This window comes from Heterodontus francisci, chromosome 14, assembly GCF_036365525.1.
Source record: "Heterodontus francisci isolate sHetFra1 chromosome 14, sHetFra1.hap1, whole genome shotgun sequence".
In the NCBI taxonomy this organism is placed as follows: domain Eukaryota; kingdom Metazoa; phylum Chordata; class Chondrichthyes; order Heterodontiformes; family Heterodontidae; genus Heterodontus; species Heterodontus francisci.
Window position 1 is genome coordinate 10,968,404 of NC_090384.1, and position 15,429 is coordinate 10,983,832.

The 15,429-nt window shown below is 43.8% G+C and overlaps 1 protein-coding gene across 1 annotated transcript in view; it reads left to right on the forward strand.

Annotated features, from left to right (window-relative positions):
- Positions 1–15,429, forward strand: part of rapsn (receptor-associated protein of the synapse, 43kD) — an 822,376-nt gene that overhangs the window by 89,847 nt on the left and 717,100 nt on the right. The window lies entirely within an intron of this gene.

Here is a 15,429-nt window from a genome sequence, read left to right on the forward strand (position 1 = left end):
AGTCGGGCTTTCTGGATGTTTATTTGGAGAGTGGTATTCTGGATGTTTATTTGGAGAGGGGTATTCGGGGTGTTCATTTGGAGAGGGGTATTCGGAGTGTTTATTTGGAGAGGGGTATTCGGGATGTTTATTTGGAAAGGGGTATTCGGGATGTTTGTTTTGAGAGGGGTATTCTGGGTATTTATTTGGAGAGGGGTATTCGGGATGTTTATTTGGAGAGGTGTATTCAGGATGTTTATTTGGAGAGGGGTATTCGGGATGTTTATTTGGAGAGGGGTATTCGGTGTGTTTGTTTTGAGAGGGGTATTCTGGATGTTTATTTGGAGAGGGGTATTCGGGATGTTTATTTGGAGTGGGGTATTCGGTGTGTTTGTTTTGAGAGGGGTATTCTGGGTATTTATTTGGAGAGGGGTATTCTGGGTGTTTATTTGGAGAGGGGTATTCGGGATGTTTATTTGGAGAGGTGTATTCAGGATGTTTATTTGGAGAGGGGTATTCGGGGTGTTTATTTTGAGTGGGGCTTTCTGGGTGTTTATTTGGAGAGGGGTATTCGGGGTGTTTATTTGGAGTGGGGCTTTCTGGGTGTTTATTTGGAGAGGGGTATTCGGGGTATTTATTTGGAGAGGTGTATTCAGGATGTTTATTTGGAGAGGGGTATTCGGGGTGTTTATTTGGAGTGGGGCTTTCTGGGTGTTTATTTGGAGAAGGGTATTCAGGATGTTTATTTGGAGAGGGGTATTCTGGATGTTTATTTGGAGAGGGGTATTCTGGATATTTATTTGGAGAGGGGTATTCGGGGTGTTTATTTGGAGAGGGGTATTCGGGGTGTTTATTTGGAGAGGGGTATTCGGGATGTTTATTTGGAGAGGGGTATTCGGGGTGTTTATTTGGAGAGTGGTATTCTGGATGTTTATTTGGAGAGGGGTATTCTGGATATTTATTTGGAGAGGGGTATTCGGGGTGTTTATTTAGAGAGGGGTATTCGGGGTGTTTATTTGGAGAGGGGTTTTCGGGGTGTTTATTTGGAGAGGGGTATTCGGGGTGTTTATTTGGAGAGTGGTATTCTAGATGTTTATTTGGAGAGGCTTATTCTGGGTGTTTATTTGGAGAGGAGTATTCGGCGTGTTTATTTGGAGAGGGGTCTTCGGGGTGTTTATTTGGAGAGGGGTATTCGAGATGTTTATTTGGAGAGTTGTATTCAGGATGTTTATTTGGAGAGGTGTATTCAGGATGTTTATTTGGAGTGCGTATTCAGGATGTGTATTTCGAGAGGGATATTCGGGGTGTTTATTTGGAGTCTGGCTTTCTGGATGTTTATTTGGAGAGTGGTATTCTGGATGTTTATTTGGAGAGGGGTATTCGGGATGTTTGTTTGGAGAGGTGTATTCAGGATGTTTATTTGGAGAGGGGTATTCGGGGTGTTTATTTGGAGAGGGGTATTCGGAGTGTTTATTTGGAGTGGGGTATTCGGGGTGTTTAATTCGAGAGGTGTATTCAGGATGTTTATTTGGAGAGGGGTATTCGGGGTGTTTATTTTATGAGGGGTATTCGGGGTGTTTATTTGGAGAGGTGTATTCAGGATGTTTATTTGGAGAGGGGTATTCGGGGTGTTTATTTTATGAGGGGTATTCGGGGTGTTTATTTGGAGAGGGGTATTCTGGATATTTATTTGGAGAGGGAGATTCTGGATGTTTATTTGGAGAGGGATATTCGGGGTGTTTATTTGGAGAGTGATATTCTGGATGTTTATTTGGAGAGGGGTATTCTGGATGTTTATTTGGAGAGGGGTATTCTGGATGTTTATTTGGAGAGGGGTATTCTGGATGTTTATTTGGAGAGGGGTATTCGGGGTGTTTATTTGGAGAGGGATCTTCTGGATGTTTATTTGGAGAGGGGTATTCGGGGTGTTTATTTGAAGACGGATATTCTGGATGTTTATTTGGAGAGGGGAATTCTGGTTGTTTATTTGGAGAGGGGTATTCTGGATATTTATTTGGAGAGGGGTATTCGGGGTGTTTATTTGGAGAGGGGTATTCGGGGTGTTTATTTGGAGAGGGGTATTCGGGATCTTTATTTGGAGAGGGGTATTCGGGGTGTTTATTTGGAGAGTGGTATTCTGGATGTTTATTTGGAGAGGGGTATTCTGGATATTTATTTGGAGAGGGGTATTCGGGGTGTTTATTTAGAGAGGGGTATTCGGGGTGTTTATTTGGAGAGGGGTTTTCGGGGTGTTTATTTGGAGAGGGGTATTCGGGGTGTTTATTTGGAGAGTGGTATTCTAGATGTTTATTTGGAGAGGCTTATTCTGGGTGTTTATTTGGAGAGGAGTATTCGGCGTGTTTATTTGGAGAGGGGTGTTCGGGGTGTTTATTTGGAGAGGGGTATTCGGGATGTTTATTTGGAGAGTTGTATTCAGGATGTTTATTTGGAGAGGTGTATTCAGGATGATTATTTGGAGTGCGTATTCAGGATGTGTATTTCGAAAGGGATATTCGGGGTGTTTATTTGAAGTCGGGCTTTCTGGATGTTTATTTGGAGAGTGGTATTCTGGATGTTTATTTGGAGAGGGGTATTCGGGGTGTTTATTTGGAGAGGGGTATTCGGAGTGTTTATTTGGAGAGGGGTATTCGGGATGTTTATTTGGAAAGGGGTATTCGGGATGTTTGTTTTGAGAGGGGTATTCTGGGTATTTATTTGGAGAGGGGTATTCGGGATGTTTATTTGGAGAGGTGTATTCAGGATGTTTATTTGGAGAGGGGTATTCGGGATGTTTATTTGGAGAGGGGTATTCGGTGTGTTTGTTTTGAGAGGGGTATTCTGGATGTTTATTTGGAGAGGGGTATTCGGGATGTTTATTTGGAGTGGGGTATTCGGTGTGTTTGTTTTGAGAGGGGTATTCTGGGTATTTATTTGGAGAGGGGTATTCGGGATGTTTATTTGGAGTGGGGCTTTCTGGGTGTTTATTTGGAGAGGGGTATTCGGGATGTTTATTTGGAGAGGTGTATTCAGGATGTTTATTTGGAGAGGGGTATTCGGGGTGTTTATTTTGAGTGGGGCTTTCTGGGTGTTTATTTGGAGAGGGGTATTCGGGGTGTTTATTTGGAGTGGGGCTTTCTGGGTGTTTATTTGGAGAGGGGTATTCGGCATGTTTATTTGGAGAGGTGTATTCAGGATGTTTATTTGGAGAGGGGTATTCGGGGTGTTTATTTGGAGTGGGGCTTTCTGGGTGTTTATTTGGAGAAGGGTATTCAGGATGTTTATTTGGAGAGGGGTATTCGGGATGTTTGTTTGGAGAGGGGTATTCAGGATGTTTATTTGGAGAGGGGAATTCGGGATGTTTGCTTGGAGAGGTGTATTCAGGATGTTTATTTGGAGAGGGGTATTCTGGATGTTTGTTTGGAGAGGTGTATTCAGGATGTTTATTTGGAGAGGGGTATTCGTGGTGTTTATTTGGAGAGGGGTGTTCGGAGTGTTTATTTGGAGTGGGGCTTTCTGGGTGTTTATTTGGAGAGGGGTATTCGGGATGTTGATTTGGAGAGGGGTATTCGGGGTGTTTATTTGGAGAGTGGTATTCTGGATGTTTATTTGGAGAGGGGTATTCTGGATGTTTATTTGGAGAGGGGTATTCGGGGTGTTTATTTGGAGTCGGGCTTTCTGGGTGTTTATTTGGAGAACGGTATTCGGGATGTTTATTTGGAGAGGTGTATTCAGGATGTTTATTTGGAGAGGGATATTCGGGGTGTTTATTTGGAGAGGGGTATTCGGAGTGTTTATTTGGAGAGGTGTATTCAGGATGTATATTTGGAGTGGGGTATTCGGGGTGTTTATTTGGAGTGGGGTATTCGGGGTGTTTATTTGGAGAGGGGTATTCGGGGTATTTATTTGGAGAGGTGTATTTAGGATGTTTATTTGGAGAGGGGTATTCGGGGTGTTTATTTTGTGAGGGGTATTCGGGGTGTTTATTTGGAGAGGGGTATTCGGGGTGTTTATTTGGAGAGGTGTATTCAGGATGTTTATTTGGAGAGGGGTATTCGGGGTGTTTATTTGGAGAGAGGTATTCGGGGTGTTTATTTGGAGAGGTGTATTCAGGATGTTTATTTGGAGAGGGGTATTCGGGGTGTTTATTTAGAGAGGGGTATTCGGGGTGTTTATTTGGAGAGGGGTATTTGGGGTGTTTATTTAGAGAGGTGTATTCAGGATGTTTATTTGGAGAGGGGTATTCGGGGTGTTTATTTGGAGAGGTGTATTCAGGATGTTTATTTCGAGAGGGGTATTCGGGGTGTTTATTTGGAGAGGGGTATTCGGGGTGTTTATTTGGAGAGGTGTATTCAGGATGTTTATTTGGAGAGGTGTATTCAGGATGTTTATTTGGAGAGGGGTATTCGGGGTGTTTATTTGGAGAGAGGTATTCGGGGTGTTTATTTGGAGAGGGGTATTCGGGGTGTTTATTTGGAGAGGGGTATTCGGAGTGTTTATTTGGAGTGGGGCTTTCTGGGTGTTTATTTGGAGAGGGGTATTCGGGATGTTTATTTGGAGAGGGGTATTCGGGGTGTTTATTTGGAGAGTGGTATTCTGGATGTTTATTTGGAGAGGGGTATTCTGGATGTTTATTTGGAGAGGGGTATTCGGGGTGTTTATTTGGAGTCGGGCTTTCTGGGTGTTTATTTGGAGAGGGGTATTCGGGATGTTTATTTGGAGAGGTGTATTCAGGATGTTTATTTGGAGAGGGATATTCGGGGTGTTTATTTGGAGTGGGGTATTCGGGGTGTTTATTTGAAGACGGATATTCTGGATGTTTATTTGGAGAGGGGTATTCTGGATGTTTATTTGGAGAGGGGTTTTCTGGATATTTATTTGGAGAGGGGTATTCGGGGTGTTTATTTGGAGAGGGGTATTCGGGGTGTTTATTTGGAGAGGGGTATTCGGGATGTTTATTTGGAGAGGGGTATTCGGGGTGTTTATTTGGAGAGTGGTATTCTGGATGTTTATTTGGAGAGGGGTATTCTGGATATTTATTTGGAGAGGGGTATTCGGGGTGTTTATTTAGAGAGGGGTATTCGGGGTGTTTATTTGGAGAGGGGTTTTCGGGGTGTTTATTTGGAGAGTGGTATTCTGGATGTTTATTTGGAGAGGGGTATTCTGGATGTTTATTTGGAGAGGGGTATTCGGGGTGTTTACTTGGAGTTGGGCTTTCTGGGTGTTTATTTGGAGAGGGGTATTCGGGATGTTTATTTGGAGAGGGGTATTCGGGGTGTTTATTTGGAGAGGGATATTCTGGATGTTTATTTGGAGAGGGGTATTCGGGGTGTTTATTTGAAGACGGATATTCTGGATGTTTATTTGGAGAGGGGTATTCTGGATGTTTATTTGGAGAGGGGTATTCTGGATATTTATTTGGAGAGGGGTATTCGGGGTGTTTATTTGGAGAGGGGTATTCGGGGTGTTTATTTGGAGAGGGGTATTTGGGATGTTTATTTGGAGAGGGGTATTCGGGGTGTTTATTTGGAGAGTGGTATTCTGGATGTTTATTTGGAGAGGGGTATTCTGGATATTTATTTGGAGAGGGGTATTCGGGGTGTTTATTTAGAGAGGGGTATTCGGGGTGTTTATTTGGAGAGGGGTTTTCGGGGTGTTTATTTGGAGAGGGGTATTCGGGGTGTTTATTTGGAGAGTGGTATTCTAGATGTTTATTTGGAGAGGCTTATTCAGGGTGTTTATTTGGAGAGGAGTATTCGGCGTGTTTATTTGGAGAGGGGTGTTCGGGGTGTTTATTTGGAGAGGGGTATTCGGGATGTTTATTTGGAGAGTTGTATTCAGGATGTTTATTTGGAGAGGTGTATTCAGGATGATGATTTGGAGTGCGTATTCAGGATGTGTATTTCGAGAGGGATATTCGGGGTGTTTATTTGGAGTCGGGCTTTCTGGATGTTTATTTGGAGAGTGGTATTCTGGATGTTTATTTGGAGAGGGGTATTCGGGGTGTTCATTTGGAGAGGGGTATTCGGAGTGTTTATTTGGAGAGGGGTATTCGGGATGTTTATTTGGAAAGGGGTATTCGGGATGTTTGTTTTGAGAGGGGTATTCTGGGTATTTATTTGGAGAGGGGTATTCGGGATGTTTATTTGGAGAGGTGTATTCAGGATGTTTATTTGGAGAGGGGTATTCGGGATGTTTATTTGGAGAGGGGTATTCGGTGTGTTTGTTTTGAGAGGGGTATTCTGGATGTTTATTTGGAGAGGGGTATTCGGGATGTTTATTTGGAGTTGGGTATTCGGTGTGTTTGTTTTGAGAGGGGTATTCTGGGTATTTATTTGGAGAGGGGTATTCGGGATGTTTATTTGGAGTGGGGCTTTCTGGGTGTTTATTTGGAGAGGGGTATTCGGGATGTTTATTTGGAGAGGTGTATTCAGGATGTTTATTTGGAGAGGGGTATTCGGGGTGTTTATTTTGAGTGGGGCTTTCTGGGTGTTTATTTGGAGAGGGGTATTCGGGGTGTTTATTTGGAGTGGGGCTTTCTGGGTGTTTATTTGGAGAGGGGTATTCGGCATGTTTATTTGGAGAGGTGTATTCAGGATGTTTATTTGGAGAGGGGTATTCGGGGTGTTTATTTGGAGTGGGGCTTTCTGGGTGTTTATTTGGAGAAGGGTATTCAGGATGTTTATTTGGAGAGGGGTATTCGGGATGTTTGTTTGGAGAGGGGTATTCAGGATGTTTATTTGGAGAGGGGAATTCGGGATGTTTGTTTGGAGAGGTGTATTCAGGATGTTTATTTGGAGAGGGGTATTCTGGATGTTTGTTTGGAGAGGTGTATTCAGGATGTTTATTTGGAGAGGGGTATTCGTGGTGTTTATTTGGAGAGGGGTGTTCGGAGTGTTTATTTGGAGTGGGGCTTTCTGGGTGTTTATTTGGAGAGGGGTATTCGGGATGTTGATTTGGAGAGGGGTATTCGGGGTGTTTATTTGGAGAGTGGTATTCTGGATGTTTATTTGGTGAGGGGTATTCTGGATGTTTATTTGGAGAGGGGTATTCGGGGTGTTTATTTGGAGTCGGGCTTTCTGGGTGTTTATTTGGAGAACGGTATTCGGGATGTTTATTTGGAGAGGTGTATTCAGGATGTTTATTTGGAGAGGGATATTCGGGGTGTTTATTTGGAGAGGGGTATTCGGAGTGTTTATTTGGAGAGGTGTATTCAGGATGTATATTTGGAGAGGGGTATTCGGGGTGTTTATTTGGAGTGGGGTATTCGGGGTGTTTATTTGGAGAGGGGTATTCGGGGTATTTATTTGGAGAGGTGTATTCAGGATGTTTATTTGGAGAGGGGTATTCGGGGTGTTTATTTTGTGAGGGGTATTCGGGGTGTTTATTTGGAGAGGGGTATTCGGGGTGTTTATTTGGAGAGGTGTATTCAGGATGTTTATTTGGAGAGGGGTATTCGAGGTGTTTATTTGGAGAGAGGTATTCGGGGTGTTTATTTGGAGAGGTGTATTCAGGATGTTTATTTGGAGAGGGGTATTCGGGGTGTTTATTTGGAGAGGGGTATTCGGGGTGTTTATTTGGAGAGGGGTATTTGGGGTGTTTATTTGGAGAGGTGTATTCAGGATGTTTATTTGGAGAGGGGTATTCGGGGTGTTTATTTGGAGAGGTGTATTCAGGATGTTTATTTGGAGAGGGGTATTCGGGGTGTTTATTTGGAGAGGGGTATTCGGGGTGTTTATTTGGAGAGGTGTATTCAGGATGTTTATTTGGAGAGGTGTATTCAGGATGTTTATTTGGAGAGGGGTATTCGGGGTGTTTATTTGGAGAGAGGTATTCGGGGTGTTTATTTGGAGAGGGGTATTCGGGGTGTTTATTTGGAGAGGGGTATTCGGGGTGTTTATTTGGAGTGGGTCTTTCTCTGTGTTTATTTGGAGAGGGGTATTCGGGGTGTTTATTTGGAGAGGGGCTTTCTGGGTGTTTATTTGGAGAGGGGTATTCGGGGTGTTTATTTGGAGAGATGTATTCGGGGTGTTTATTTGGAGAGGGGTATTCGGGGTGTTTATTTGGAGAGGGGTATTCGGGGTGTTTATTTGAGAGGGGTATTCGGGGTGTTTATTTGGAGAGAGGTATTCGGGGTGTTTATTTGGAGAGGGGCTTTCTGGGTGTTTATTTTGAGAGGTATTCGGGGTGTTTATTTGGAGGGAGGTATTCGGGGTGTTTATTTGGAGAGGGGCTTTCTGGGTGTTTATTTGGAGAGGGATATTCGGGGTGTTTATTTGGAGAGGTGTATTCAGGATGATTATTTGGAGAGGGGTATTTGGGGTGTTTATTTGCAGAGGGGTGTTCGGGATGTTTGTTTGGAGAGGTGTATTCAGGATATTTATTTGGAGAGGGGTATTTGGAGTGTTTATTTGGAGAGGTGTATTCAGGATGTTTATTTGGAGAGGGGTATTCGGGGTGCTTATTTTGAGTGGGGCTTTCTGGGTGTTTATTTGCAGAGGGGTATTCGGGGTGTTTATTTGGTGTGGGGCTTTCTGGGTGTTTATTTGGAGAGGGATATTCGGGGTGTTTATTTGGAGAGGTGTATTCAGGATGATTATTTGGAGAGGGGTATTTGGGGTGTTTATTTGCAGAGGGGTGTTCGGGATGTTTGTTTGGAGAGGTGTATTCAGGATATTTATTTGGAGAGGGGTATTCGGAGTGTTTATTTGGAGGGAGGTATTCGGGGTGTTTATTTGGAGAGGGGCTTTCTGGGTGTTTATTTGGAGAGGGATATTCGGGGTGTTTATTTGGAGAGGTGTATTCAGGATGATTATTTGGAGAGGGGTATTTGGGGTGTTTATTTGCAGAGGGGTGTTCGGGATGTTTGTTTGGAGAGGTGTATTCAGGATATTTATTTGGAGAGGGGTATTCGGAGTGTTTATTTGGAGAGGTGTATTCAGGATGTTTATTTGGAGAGGGGTATTCGGGGTGCTTATTTTGAGTGGGGCTTTCTGGGTGTTTATTTGCAGAGGGGTATTCGGGGTGTTTATTTGGAGTGGGGCTTTCTGGGTGTTTATTTGGAGAGGGGTATTCGGGATGATTATTTGGAGAGGTGTATTCAGGATGTTTATTTGGAGAGGGGTATTCGGGATGTTTATTTGGAGAGGGGTATTCGGGATGTTTGTTTGGAGAGGTGTATTCAGGATGTTTATTTGGAGTGGGGCTTTCTGGGTGTTTATTTGGAGAGGGGTATTCGGGATGTTTATTTGGAGAGGGGTATTCGGGGTGTTTATTTGGAGAGTGGTAGTCTTGATGTTTATTTGGAGAGGGGTATTCTGGATATTTATTTGGAGAGGGGTATTCGGGGTGTTTATTTAGAGATTGGTAATCGGGGTGTTTATTTGGAGAGGGGTATTCGGGGTGTTTATTTGGAGAGGTGTATTCGGGGTGTTTATTTGGTGAGGGGTATTCTGGATGTTTATTTGTAGAGGCTTATTCTGGGTGTTTGTTTGGAGAGGAGTATTCGGCGTGTTTATTTGGAGAGGGGTGTTCGGGGTGTTTATTTGGAGTGCGTATTCAGGATGTTTATTTGGAGAGGTGTATTCAGGATGTGTATTTCGAGAGGGGTATTCGGGGTGTTTATTTGGAGTCGGGCTTCTTGGGTGTTTATTTGGAGAGGGGTATTCGGGATGTTTATTTGGAGAGGTGTATTCAGGATGTTTATTTGGAGAGGGGTATTCGGGGTGTTTATTTGGAGATGGGTATTCGGAGTGTTTATTTGGAGAGGGGTATTCGGGATGTTTGTTTTGAGAGGGGTATTCGGGGTATTTATTTGGAGAGGGGTATTCGGGATGTTTATTTGGAGAGGGGTATTCGGGGTGTTTATTTGGAGAGGTGTATTCGGGGTGTTTATTTGGTGAGGGGTATTCTGGATGTTTATTTGGAGAGGCTTATTCTGGGTGTTTGTTTGGAGAGGAGTATTCGGCGTGTTTATTTGGAGAGGGGTGTTCGGGGTGTTTATTTGGAGTGCGTATTCAGGATGTTTATTTGGAGAGGTGTATTCAGGATGTGTATTTTTAGAGGGGTATTCGGGGTGTTTATTTGGAGTCGGGCTTCTTGGGTGTTTATTTGGAGAGGGGTATTTGGGGTGTTTATTTGCAGAGGGGTGTTCGGGATGTTTGTTTGGAGAGGTGTATTCAGGATATTTATTTGGAGAGGGGTATTCGGAGTGTTTATTTGGAGGGAGGTATTCGGGGTGTTTATTTGGAGAGGGGCTTTCTGGGTGCTTATTTGGAAAGGGATATTCGGGGTGTTTATTTGGAGAGGGGTATTTATTTGCAGAGGGGTGTTCGGGATGTTTGTTTGGAGAGGTGTATTCAGGATATTTATTTGGAGAGGGGTATTCGGAGTGTTTATTTGGAGAGGTGTATTCAGGATGTTTATTTGGAGAGGGGTATTCGGGGTGCTTATTTTGAGTGGGGCTTTCTGGGTGTTTATTTGCAGAGGGGTATTCGGGGTGTTTATTTGGAGTGGGGCTTTCTGGGTGTTTATTTGGAAAGGGGTATTCGGGATGTTTATTTGGAGAGGTGTATTCAGGATGTTTATTTGGAGAGGGGTATTCGGGATGTTTATTTGGAGAGGGGTATTCGGGATGTTTGTTTCGAGAGGTGTATTCAGGATGTTTTTTTGGAGTGGGGCTTTCTGGGTGTTTATTTGGAGAGGGGTATTCGGGATGTTTATTTGGAGAGGGGTATTCGGGGTGTTTATTTGGAGAGTGGTAGTCTGGATGTTTATTTGGAGAGGGGTATTCTGGATATTTATTTGGAGAGGGGTATTCGGGGTGTTTATTTAGAGAGGGGTAATCGGGGTGTTTATTTGGAGAGGGGTATTCGGGGTGTTTATTTGGAGAGGGGTATTCGGGGTGTTTATTTGGAGAGGGGTATTCTGGATGTTTATTTGGAGAGGCTTATTCTGGGTGTTTATTTGGAGAGGAGTATTCGGCGTGTTTATTTGGAGAGGGGTGTTCGGGGTGTTTATTTGGAGTGCGTATTCAGGATGTTTATTTGGAGAGGTGTATTCAGGATGTGTATTTCGAGAGGGGTATTCGGGGTGTTTATTTGGAGTCGGGCTTCTTGGGTGTTTATTTGGAGAGGGGTATTCGGGATGTTTATTTGGAGAGGTGTATTCAGGATGTTTATTTGGAGAGGGGTATTCGGGGTGTTTATTTGGAGATGGGTATTCGGAGTGTTTATTTGGAGAGGGGTATTCGGGATGTTTGTTTTGAGAGGGGTATTCGGGGTATTTATTTGGAGAGGGGTATTCGGGATGTTTATTTGGAGTGGGGCTTTCTGGGTGTTTATTTGGAGAGGGGTATTCGGGAGGTTTATTTGGAGAGGTGTATTCAGGATGTTTATTTGGAGAGGGGTATTCGGGATGTTTGTTTGGAGAGGTGTATTCAGGATGTTTATTTGGCAAGGGGTATTCGGGATGTTTGTTTGGAGAGGTGTATTCAGGATGTTTATTTGGAGAGGGGTATTCGGGATGTTTGTTTGGAGACGTGTATTCAGGATGTTTATTTGGAGAGGGGTATTCGGGGTGTTTATTTGGAGAGTGGTATTCGGAGTGTTTATTTGGAGTGGGGTATTCGGGGTGTTTATTTGGAGAGGTGTATTCAGGATGTTTATTTGGAGAGGGGTATTCGGGGTGTTTATTTGGAGAGGGGTATTTGGGGTGTTTATTTAGAGAGGGGTATTCGGGGTGTTTATTTGGAGAGGGGTATTCGGGGTGTTTATTTGGAGAGGTGTATTCAGGATGTTTATTTGGAGAGGGGTATTCGGGGTGTTTATTTGGAGAGGGGTATTCGGGGTGTTTATTTGGAGAGGTGTATTCAGGGTGTTTATTTGGAGAGGGGTATTCGGGGTGTTTACTTGGAGAGGGGTATTCGGGGTGTTTATTTGGAGAGGGGTATTCGGGGTGTTTATTTGGAGAGGTGTATTCAGGATGTTTATTTGGAGAGGTGTATTCAGGATGTTTATTTGGAGAGGGGTATTCGGGGTGTTTATTTGGAGAGAGGTATTCGGGGTGTTTATTTGGAGAGATGTATTCGGGGTGTTTATTTGGAGAGGGGTATTCGGGGTGTTTATTTGGAGTGGGGCTTTCTCTGTGTTTATTTGGAGAGGGGTATTCAGGATGTTTATTTGGAGAGAGGTATTCGGGGTGTTTATTTGGAGAGAGGTATTCGGGATGTTTATTTGGAGAGGTGTATTCGGGGTGTTTATTTGGAGAGGGGTATTCGGGGTGTTTATTTGGAGTGGGGCTTTCTCTGTGTTTATTTGGAGAGGGGTATTCAGGATGTTTATTTGGAGAGAGGTATTCGGGGTGTTTATTTGGACAGGGGCTTTCTGGGTGTTTATTTGGAGAGGGGTATTCGGGGTGTTTATTTGGAGAGGTATTCGGGGTGTTTATTTGGAGAGGGGCTTTCTGGGTGTTGATTTGGAGAGGGGTATTCGGGGTGTTTATTTGGAGAGGGGTATTCGGGGTGTTTATTTGGAGAGAGGTATTCGGGGTGTTTATTTGGAGAGGGTCATTCTGGGTGTTTATTTGGAGAGGGGTATTCGGGGTGTTTATTTGGAGAGGGGCTTTCTGGGTGTTTATTTGGAGAGGGGTATTTGGGGTGTTTATTTAGAGAGGGGTATTCGGGGTGTTTATTTGGAGAGGGGTATTCGGGGTGTTTATTTGGAGAGGTGTATTCAGGATGTTTATTTGGAGAGGGGTATTCGGGGTGTTTATTTGGAGAGGGGTATTCGGGGTGTTTATTTGGAGAGGTGTATTCAGGGTGTTTATTTGGAGAGGGGTATTCGGGGTGTTTACTTGGAGAGGGGTATTCGGGGTGTTTATTTGGAGAGGGGTATTCGGGGTGTTTATTTGGAGAGGTGTATTCAGGATGTTTATTTGGAGAGGTGTATTCAGGATGTTTATTTGGAGAGGGGTATTCGGGGTGTTTATTTGGAGAGAGGTATTCGGGGTGTTTATTTGGAGAGATGTATTCGGGGTGTTTATTTGGAGAGGGGTATTCGGGGTGTTTATTTGGAGTGGGGCTTTCTCTGTGTTTATTTGGAGAGGGGTATTCAGGATGTTTATTTGGAGAGAGGTATTCGGGGTGTTTATTTGGAGAGAGGTATTCGGGATGTTTATTTGGAGAGGTGTATTCGGGGTGTTTATTTGGAGAGGGGTATTCGGGGTGTTTATTTGGAGTGGGGCTTTCTCTGTGTTTATTTGGAGAGGGGTATTCAGGATGTTTATTTGGAGAGAGGTATTCGGGGTGTTTATTTGGACAGGGGCTTTCTGGGTGTTTATTTGGAGAGGGGTATTCGGGGTGTTTATTTGGAGAGGTATTCGGGGTGTTTATTTGGAGAGGGGCTTTCTGGGTGTTGATTTGGAGAGGGGTATTCGGGGTGTTTATTTGGAGAGGGGTATTCGGGGTGTTTATTTGGAGAGAGGTATTCGGGGTGTTTATTTGGAGAGGGTCATTCTGGGTGTTTATTTGGAGAGGGGTATTCGGGGTGTTTATTTGGAGAGGGGCTTTCTGGGTGTTTATTTGGAGTGGGGTATTCGGGGTGTTTATTTGGAGAGGTGTATTCAGGATGTTTATTTGGAGAGGGGTATTTGGGGTGTTTATTTGGAGAGGGGTATTCGGGGTGTTTATTTGGAGTGGGGCTTTCTCTGTGTTTATTTGGAGAGGGGTATTCGGGATGTTTATTTGGAAAGCGGTATTCAGGATGCTTATTTGGAGAGAGGTATTCGGGGTGTTTATTTGGAGAGGGGCTTTCTGGGTGTTTATTTTGAAAGGGGTATTCAGGATGTTTATTTGGAGAGAGGTATTCGGGGTGTTTATTTGGAGAGGGGTATTCGGGGTGTTTAATTGGAGTGGGGCTTTCTCTGTGTTTAGTTGGAGAGGGGTATTCGGGATGTTTATTTGGAAAGGGGTATTCAGGATGTTTATTTGGAGAGAGGTATTCGGGGTGTTTGTTTGGAGAGGGGCTTTCTGGGTGTTTATTTGGAAAGGGGTATTCGGGATGTTTATTTGGAGAGAGGTATTCGGGGTGTTTATTTGGAGTGGGGCTTTCTGGGTGTTTATTTGGAGAGGGGTATTCGGGGTGTTTATTTGGAGAGAGGTATTCGGGGTGTTTATTTGGAGAGGGGTATTCGGGGTGTTTATTTGGAGAGGGGTATTCGGGTTGTTTATTTGGAGTGGGGCTTTCTCTGTGTTTATTTGGAGAGGGGTATTCGGGATGTTTATTTGGAGAGGGGTATTCGGGGTGTTTATTTGGAGAGGGGTATTCGGGGTGTTTATTTGGAGAGGGGTATTCGGGATGATTATTTGGAGAGGGGTATTCGGGATGTTTATTTGGAGAGGTGTGTTCAGGATGTTTATTTGGAGAGGAGTATTCGGGATGTTTATTTGTTGTGGGGATTTCTTGGTGTTTATTTGGAGAGGAGTATTCGGGGTGTTTATTTGGACTGGGGCTTTCTTGGTGTTTATTTGGAGAGGAGTATTCGGGATGTTTATTTGGAGAGGTGTGTTCAGGATGTTTATTTGGAGAGGAGTATTCGGGATGTTTATTTGTTGTGGGGATTTCTTGGTGTTTATTTGGAGAGGTGTATTCAGGATGTTTATTTGGAGAGGGGTATTCGGGATGTTTGTTTGGAGAGGGGTATTCGGGATGTTTATTTGTTGTGGGGATTTCTTGGTGTATATTTGGAGAGGAGTATTCGGCTTGTTTATTTGGACTGGGGCTTTCTTGGTGTTTATTTGGAGAGGAGTATTCGGGGTGTTTATTTGGAGAGGTGTGTTCAGGATGTTTATTTGGAGAGGAGTATTCGGGATGTTTATTTGGACTGGTGCTTTCTTGGTGTTTATTTGGAGAGGAGTATTCGGGGTGTTTATTTGGACTGGGGCTTTCTGGGTGTTTATTTGGAGAGGGGTGTTCGGGATGTTTATTTGGTGAGCTGTATTGTGGGTTTCTATTTTGAGAGGGGTATTCGGGATGTTTATTTGGACTGGGGATTTCTTGGTGTTTATTTGGAGAGGAGTATTCGGGGTGTTTATTTGGACTGGGGCTTTCTTGGTGTTTATTTGGAGAGGAGTATTCTGGGTATTTATTTGGACTGGGGCTTTCTGGGTGTTTATTTTGAGAGGGGTATTCGGGGTGTTTATTTGGCGAGCTGTATTGTGGGTTTCTATTTTGAGAGGGGTATTCGGGGTGTTTATTCGGTGGGGGGTATTCCGAGTGTTTATTCGGAGGGGGGCATTCGGGGTGTTTATTTGGAGAGGTGTATTCGGGGTGTTAGTTTGGAGGGGGGTTTTCAGAGGATTGTTTACAAGGATTCTTTGGAGGGTTATTCACTGAGCCTTGTTGGAGGATGTCATGGTTACTTTGTGCTTGAATCAGTTCCTGTAGCTGTGCTGTG